Source organism: Callorhinus ursinus, unplaced genomic scaffold (genome assembly GCF_003265705.2).
Source record: "Callorhinus ursinus isolate GAN/ISIS: 27379988/994484 unplaced genomic scaffold, GSC_fseal_2.0 scaffold2, whole genome shotgun sequence".
Classification (NCBI taxonomy): Eukaryota; Metazoa; Chordata; class Mammalia; order Carnivora; family Otariidae; genus Callorhinus; species Callorhinus ursinus.
In genome coordinates this window covers 30,100,157-30,109,536 of record NW_027397064.1, presented here as the reverse complement: position 1 = coordinate 30,109,536, position 9,380 = coordinate 30,100,157, and positions in this window count along the sequence as shown.

Below are 9,380 nucleotides of genomic sequence, written 5' to 3'. Positions count from 1 at the left end.
AACAAGATACTCCCGGGTCAGCTAGTGTTTTCCCATCCCAGTGCAGGCATCTGCCATTTCTCCAAAGAGCCCTGGGCTCAGGGTCATGAGATTGAGTCCTGCATCAGGCTCCACACTGAACGCAGAGCCTGTTTAAGATCTTAAGATTCCCTCTCCCACTGCCTCTCTCTCAAAAAAAAAAAAAAAAAAAAAATCTCTGGTTTCACAGGAAGTTTTTAGTCTTTATGTTAACGAAGAGTATAATGACATCTAAGCATGGTTGTTTGACAAAAATACTGAATTCTACATGTGACTTCTCCTTTGATCCCTCTCTACTCTTTTCTTCTGGCTCAATGGTCATAGTTCAAAAGGACTGTGGCTTGTCTAATGGACATGGCACTCTTCTATCAGTATTCCAATAATTTGGAAGTCATGATGAAATGTTCTCTTGAGCTAGGCTAGGAAGGGGACTTGAATTCGAAATACAACCGAATGCCCCATCTTATATCCAAAACATCAGTCAAGTTCCCCTAAAACCCCTAAAATAAAATCAAGATACTTCTGGACCAACTCAGAGTTACATTGAAAGAGGTAACACTCTACCAGAAATAATTTTAACTGGAAACATAGCACTTCTCAGTCTTTTAAGAATATACCAAAATGGGAACGGGTTTCATTCTCAAAGCACAGCAAAGCTTCATTAACAAAACCACTTTTCCTCATTCTCAGTGCCTCTTATATGCCTGCAGGCAGCTCTCAAAGCAGCTCCTCCCTCCTCTTCTTCTCCTCAAGTCCTCTCCAAGCCACCAGTGCATCTCTTCCATCCCCTCCTCACATCATCCCTTTCAAAGCACCTGATAAAATAGCTCTTTTTTTTTTTTAAAGATTTTATATTTATTTGACAGAGATAGAGAGAGCGGGAGCACAAGTAGGCAGAGAGGCAGGCAGAGGGAGAGGGAGAAGCAAGCTCTTTGCTGAGCAGGGAACCCGATGTGGGACTCGATCCCAGGACCCTGGGATCATGACCTGAGCTGAAGGCAGACGCTTAACCAACTGAGCCACCCAGGCGCCCAAAATAGCTCTTTCTAATTCACATTGCACTTGTATAGGTTTCCCGTCACTGCTATAACCAATTTCCACAAACATGGTGGTTTAAAACAACACAAATTTATTCTTTTATGGTTCTGAAGGCCAGAAGTCTAAAATCAGTTTCACCAGCCTAAAGCCAATGTGTTGGCAGGGCTACTTCTTCTGGAGACTCAAAGGGAGAATCTCTCTCTCTCTCTATCTCTCTCTCTTTTTTTTTTTTTTTGCTTTCCCAAATCTTCTGGTGGCTGCCAGCATTCTTTGGCTTGTCATCACTCCAATCTCTTCTGTAGTCACACTGCCTTCGCCATTTCTGCTGTGGCATCTCCCTCTGCTTACCTCTTACAAGGATACTTATGGTTGCATTAGGTCCCACCTAGATAATCTGGGATAATTCCCCATCTCAAGATCCTTAACTAGTCCCATCCACAAAGTCCTTTTTGCCACATACAAGGTATTTCACAGTTTCCAGGTATTAGGACTAGGATTAGGGCTGGTCTTTCATGGACCATTTTTCAGCCAACCAGAGTCCCGTAAACACCAGGGATTTTGGGGGTGGGGAATCCTCTATGAACCTTTCCTTCCACTCCCAATCTAGGTTTCTATACCTAGTATTCCCCATTCTCTCCTCTAATTCTTTTTTGGAAACTCCATACCCTTCCTTGACAAAGCCCCAAGAGTCTAAAGTTTCCCTATCCAGTGGCCTTGTTCCAAGTCTGAATCCTGTAGTTGTGATTAGTTTTAGACTTCAGCCCACTGGTTGATTGCTGCTCATTACTCTTAAAAGAGCAAGTGTTGGAATGGAGAGGGGACAGACCAATATGGACTTTGGTCCTGTGGCCAATGGTGAACTCAACTTTGTCAATTCCAGTTTCCTTTCCATTACATCCACCAAAAGGAGCTGAAGGCCATTGGTTTGTTTGCTAGTTGGTCCATTATAGTAAGCACATCCCTGAAGAACAAACTATACTTGGGAGTCAGTGTAGTCTGAACTTAAGTTAAGAAAGGATTCTGTTGCCTCACTTAGCCAAGAGCCCACCCTCCTTTGTGTCACTGGGTTCCCATCACTGTGAAATAAAATTGTTTTCCTTGATTTATCTGGCAGGGCCTTCCAGAGTCCTAAAGGAGTTGACATTAGCTTTTAATGGCTCTTCACTTTATTAATGTGGAAAATAGGCGAGACTTAATGAAATTATTTTGGGTCAGAGTTTCCCCTCTAATGGAAATCAGGGTGGGGATTTTCTATTTGCCTCCATCCCATGGTGTATATTAAATGCTGTGGGATCTGAATTTATTTCATAACAACAGTCAAGAAAAATGGCTGTTTCTGGGAAGCACTCCTCTTTTTATATAAAGCGGCCCAAGTGAATGAACATGAGAAATAGAGGAGCCATTGACTGCCTTCCAGTTGAAGCTTGGGTCCAGTCTAACTTTTCGCAAACAGTGCTTTGAGAATAAATCCTATTTGTATGTGAGGAGCCAAGGAGTGATTTAAAGTAATCAAAGTGCTTCTTTATCCTTTTCTTTGCTGCCTAATCCCACTCTCTCACCTTAAAGGAACAATTACTTTATGTTGAATTCTGAATTTCAAGCAACATGTTACAGAAATCCTACTGTCCAGATTTTCAAATATCTAGAGTAATCAGCTTTATACGAGTGAAGGCAAGGTCTGAGGTTTCAAATCTGATCACAAGGAAAAGCATTTATAAAGCTCAATGAAACAACCACAGAATCTCCACCCGCTGTCTAACCACAGAATTTCCAAGAATCCACAGTCCAACTTCATAGATGGTCTGAAGAAGTAAAATGATTTCTCATGCTTACATTCTTAGTGGGTATTGGAAGCAGACTAGAAACTGTGCCTTTTACTTTTGACACATTGCTTATCTCTTTTCCACTTGCTTTATTGCACCTAACCCAACTTCCCGTACCTAGTTTCCTTTCCCTAAACACTCATTCTCCCCTCTTATCTCCACTTTCTACCACCCACCAAGGCAAGACTGAAGAGATTAAAGAAGAGGGATCAGTGGGCAGCAAGCGGAGGAAAACCTCTATGACGGAAGATATGTCAATTCCAGTTTCCTCTCACTCTTCTTCCTCTTCACCAAGACTTGTCCCCATCTGCAAGGCCCCCTGCCTGCTTTCCAGGGCCAGTGTTCTGCCAACACCCCACTCTGCCCCTGACACAAGAGACACTGGTGTGCCCCCTTCCTTGTCCAAGTTCTAACCACATAGGAGAAGCTCTGGCCAAAAACTGTTTTTGAATGAAAGGATCAGAGAAGATGAGAGCTATATGCCTGGGTTCTGGGACTCAGACCCTATCCTTTCATTCTCCACTAAAGCCTTTCAGTTTATTTGCATCTCTACTGATCACTGTCTTTGATAACACCTGAGAGTTATGCAGTTACCTCATCATCACTCCGGTGATAACTTGCCAGCACTAACCTTGGTCTCCAAGCATTCTGAGTAAGAGAAATGTTTACTGTCAGTCACTAAAGTTTCAGGGCCCTACCTCATCCGAATCTAGAGTTTACTCTGACACCACAACTCCAGCCTGTGTAATCCACTTATGTAACTACTAATCTTCGGACTCTGGGCCTGCCACTGGTTTGGATATATGGAATATATATATTAAGCACAATTGAAAAGATGTTTGGCATCGTATTTATCAGGCTAATGCAAATTAAAACTACAATCAGATAATACTACCCACCCATTGGTATGGTTAAAATGAAGTGTCAAGATGGATACGGAGCAACTGGAACTCTTATTCATTGCTTGTGGGAGAGCAAAATGGTAAAGTCACTTTAAAAAACAGTTTTGGACAAAGTTAAGCATACCCTTTCCATATGATCCACATTCCACTATTAGGAATCTTCCCCAAAGAAATGAAAATATACATCTTCACAAAAGCCTGTATGAAATGTTCATAGCAGCATTATTCATAATAACTGAAAACCACCAAAATATCCGTTAACTGATTATATTCAGGTCCAAAAATTATGGTAGCTCTACTTGTGATAAATAAGGAAATGATCCATTTAAGCATTAGGTTTAATTGTTAGAATCTCAACTGAGACCTTCAGAAAGAATTTACAGAACAGAAGAGAAAAATGACCCTTCCCCCGCAGATGTCCCCTCCCCATGATTGAAGAATAAAATGGAGAATGCAATTCTATTCAAAGCCTGGAACATCCAAAAGCTGAGGGAAGACAGTGCTGTTTTGAGGACACAGGCAGAGAAATCAGCTTTCACTGGACTCCTAGGAAGAAAATACTCTGAAACATTCATGGGAACTTCAGCTTAGAGATCTACTGAGGCTAAGACTCTGGCAGAGAGAAAAAAAATGTAGAGAGTAGGGTAACATCTTTTCTAGGAAATGGATTTCATAGGCCCAAACAATTCTACCTCAAGAGGTAGGGGTAGCAGCCATTGTACCATAGGACTGAAAATGCTTGCTCGGAAATGGGTGTGGAAATGATGGTCTGAATAGATACCATGCTAGGTAGGGCACCAGGCACCAGAAACAAAAGACTTGAAGGGGAAGTGGAAATAAGAGCTTGTGACTGGTACAATAACCACTGTAAGTTTCTACACTTTCTAAGAAGACTACGATGTCTTCAACACCTCTCTCTGAGAAAAGCTCTTGGATGCTCTTAGATTTTTCTCTCAGATAAGATATTAACCTCTTAGGAGAAATTAACCTCTTAGGAGAAATTTCTCCCAGTTGGGTTTAACTTCATAGTTATGAATTTTAGATAACATATCAGCTGACTAGCATCCTGGAAAGACTAAAATTGAGACCCTCTTTCCCTCGGTACCACTGATTTGCTGCCATGATCTTTGGCCATGTTAATGTGGATCTAGATTAAGGTTGAGTTTGGGAAACAATTTCACCTGAGATGAACTTTCTAGGGGCTGAAGTTTGTCTTATTTAAAATTTCGTGAGTGTAGCGCTCCTGCTGTGATAATCTGGGTATGTCTTTGGGTTCTTTAAATGTTGGAGAACATGAGAAATTATGCTCATTTTAGTGATAAAAATCCCAGGTAGCAGTGGTTGAAAGAATCCAGACTCTACCAGATATCTGAGCCTAAGTCCTTTCACTGAGCCTAAGTAGAATAAGAACTGGAAAGAAAGAATTAAGGACGTTAATTGTTTCCCACGTTAAATTATTTGAATTCTAAGTTGCAAGAGAATTTAATCTTTGGACTTCAATTTCTTCTGGGACTTTCAGAATGGGAGAGAGTTTATATGCAAATTTCGGCATCTCTATGTTGGTGCAAATTTATTAGTGGAATAGGTTAGTGTTGCCATTTAATCATATTGCCTAACCTCTGGTGAGCTATACTGAGCAGTGTAGTTGGGCATAATTTGGGATGGGAAATAAAAGAGGGAGCAAACTCTCAGCCTTGGATGTAGTTTGGATTTGGAGTTAATCTAGTGAATGTACTATTGGGAGCATTTTTATGCTTCTTACTAGTAGTCACAGGAGGGTAACAAAGGAGCGTAGGTGGTATTGAGGAAGCAGCCCGCGAAGATGGAAACAAGATTGCCTTGATGAACAGCTGATCTCCTCCCTTTTGGAGGATTGTCACTCTCTTGGTTGTTATAATTCATGGTGAATCCCAAAGAACAAAAGAAAAAAACAGGAAGTGATGTAGGAACCCCCTCGCCCCCACCTTCCACAATCTTTTTTTTTTTTTAATAGGTGGGTCTTTAGCTAACACCCATGTCTTTTACCCATCTTATTTCTTACTCCACCCCTTCTGATAATAAGAGACATCTATTAGTCCATGTTGCTTCAGTTGACAGAGTTGATTTATTGCAAAGTTCCAGGAACTGGGGGTGCTAATTTTTATTATATTCTCTCCATCCTGGCTCAGGATGAGGCAGAGATCCTAGATAGTGTTTTATTTTGCAGGTCTAAGTTTTTCCCTTGGGTGGGCTTTCCTAAGGTCTAATTGGGTAATGAATGGGAGGTAGTGTAGTAGAAAGTGTCAGTACACCGGTTTTATTGTGTAAATTAACCACACAATCCACCGCAGCTTTCCTAAAAATAAGTCTAACATTTTGATCTCCATTTTCCTGACTGCAGTTGAGAGTCTATTTCTCAATTGGTTTTTAACTCAGGTGAGGAGTAGAGGTATTATTTCTTTTGGATTCTCTCAAACTAGAAGCATCAGTACAAAAATCACATAGATAGTAAAGAGTAGGGTTTTTTAGAGAAAAGTCAGTGATTGGAGTTTGTATGAAAACAGTGGGGAAACAACTAGGAAGTGTATCTGGCCCCAAACACGGGTAATAGGTTTAATTTTTTTTTTTTTAAGCAAATGTGAGAAGCATTGAAGGTATTTGAGCGGGACAGGAACATTGCCAGAGATGGATTTTCTCAAGAGCAATTTGGTAGCTGTAGGTAAGCAGACTGAAGACAGATGAAAGGAGATGACCAAGAGGAAATGTAATGACTGAGGAAATAGGAAGAAGGAATGGTAGTATTATAGAGGTGTAACCTGGCAGATAATTCTCTATTGAGTGTGAAGGGAGTGCAGTTGCCAAAATAACGGACTTGCTCAGCTTCAGAAGTTTGGAGCGGGGGGTTGGCAAATTTTGTCTGTAGAGGGCCAGACACATATTCTAGGCTTTTGTGAACCAGACAGTCTTATGGCAACTACTCAACTCTGCGACCATAGCATGAAAGCGTAGCTAATATGTCAATGAATGAGCAAGACTGTATTCCAATAAAACTTTATTTCTAAAACATCCAGCCCACAGGCCATGGTTTACCAGTCCCTGGTTTACAAGGTTATAACATCAGTGCTGGTTATGAAACTATCCCCTTTAAGCTCTAAACTCACCCTGTTCCCTGCCCTGAGATCCTGAGGCTGGGACGCTGCAAAACATATTTCTGTTTTCCCAACGGCTCCCTATGAGGTGTGGAGTGGGGAAAAGGGACACACGCCTTCCCGGTTTGCTTGCCGTTTCCTGTCAGGTCATCACCACAATGGTTCTTCACTTTGGCAGCTGCAGTTGGTTCTGATTTCCAGTTTGTTCCCACACTCCCAGAACCAGACTGTAATAGAGCTGTCTCAGAGATACCAGCACCATCTGCCTGGCAACGCCTCCACAGGAGTTTGAGTCTGGCATCATGAGACACCTCTTCTGAGATCCTAAGGCATCATTCCCGGCCACGCAGAGCTCTCTCCCCATATCCAAGAGTCTAGGTCCTAACAACCCTAACCTCTTCCTTCTGCCCTACCAACACTATGAGGGCTTCCTGCAGTTACTACCTTTGTGTTACCCCAGAATTCCCTTTTGCTTTCTCTTTGCAATTCTCCAATACCTGTTTAACTTATTTCTTGTATTAAATTCTCTCTCTTGGAATAACTGGTACGGTTTCTGTTTCTCTGATGACATCCTAATACAGAACATTCTGTGTAGAATAGGAATATACCTAGGGATGTAGATAGGAAATATGAGACATGTAGTCTTGAAGGGGTAGATGTTGAGTCTACTTTTAGAAATGATGAGTTTGAAGTACTGACAAATCACTTCTAAACTTCTAGCTGGTAATTGGACATTGAAAAAAGTCATGGATGTATTATTCTCATAAAGGTGCTGTTTCTATGAGTAGACATCAACAACTAGGAAAGTATAGCTGGTGTGGAAAAGCTATAAACGGGAAACATCTTCATTTTTGAGAGAAATGACGGGGAGGAAGGAAAGGCAATGAACAGGACAAATAAATAATTGCCTCAGAGGCAGAAGAAAAACCTTCAGAATACAAGAAACAAAGAAGAGTGGGGTTTTTGTTTTGTTTTGTTTTGTTTTGTTTTGTTTTTTTAAGAAGAGTGAGTTTTAAGAGGAAGGTTGCAAATAGGGGATAATCTTAAAAATATCAAGGGAGATTGCTGTGACTTCCCAAGGGCAGTTTCAATAGAACAATAAAGTTAGAATAGGAAGAATTGGTAGGAAAAATGAGGCCACTAAGATCTTTTTTCTTTTCTTTTTTTCTTTTTTATGATGATGAAAGGAAGATGGGTGATTATATAGAGATCTACAAGCCCAAATAAATAAAATTGACTAATTAAACTAGGAAAGCTTTAAGTTTTTATGTAGAGAAGTTATGGGTGGTGAGGGATAATGGAATATGCATAGAATAAGGGAATAATACATGGGATACATAAATGGAAAAATGTGGGTGAAGATAGATGGGATTGAGAACCAAACTGACATAAAGGAAGGGCATTTCTTTCTCTGAGATTCAGATAAATTGCGTATCAGGAGGAAAGAAGCGGAACTAGTTTTGAAAACTGGCCTGTCCTAATTCCTTATTCCTGTGTTAAATAATGGGACCAGACATATTTTCCTACTCCAGTGTTAAACAGTGCTAAGACCAAGCAATAACCAAGGCTGCTTGTTTAGGGAATATATGTTCATGGATGATGAGACAGTGGACCACCCTCTCTGGATCCCTCTGTCCTAGCTGCTGGCGAATGCTGTTGGCAGAAAGCCTTTATCTGCCATTCCCTTCAGAGATTGCCTCAGTGCAGAAAGCTGCCTTGCCCATCACTTCCTTCCAGAGGGAGCCCATGTCCATTGATGGGGTCCAATATAGGACATTTCTGATGCCTCATTTTATACACACAGAACGCTCCGTGGGGATTGACTGAGACTAGAGGTCACAAACTTGACTTCTCCCCTGTAGTCAATCTGACTTCCTCTCCCTCTCTTGCACAGGTGTCAATCTCAAGCATATTCCCTAGTAAACATCCTGGATATTAAACTGTGCCCCAAAGTCTGCTTCACAGAAAACCCAACCTGTAATGCCAGCTCAGCAGTCTACTTCAGGACTTGCTTTAACATCTATGACCCATTGTACCCACCAAATCAAGTTTTTTCATCATAAATTCAGCCCAATCTCAACCATTTTCCTACCTTAGAAACCTTGCCTTAGAGTCATCCAGCCTGAGCCCAAAAACTCTATAGATAACTTGTTTCAATTTTCTATTTTGAGACTGTCAAGGTGGCATCCTCCCTTACTTCAGTAACTTTAATAAACTTAGCTTTGCTTAGCAGGTTTTTCTGGGGGTCTTCTTGAGAATTGATAGCTAACAATTTTCATCAGATGTCCTTATTATTCCTGGTAGCTTTAAGGGAAGAGGAAAAGCTCAGAAAATATGTTTTGCCTAATATAATAAGGTATCAACTAAAAAACTCTACCTTTTCTCTCTGGACTTGGGATTTTGCAAAGAAGAATGATCTTGGGGGTGGAGAGATGGTGGGAATTCTGTAAACTTGGGCTCAGATAATATGG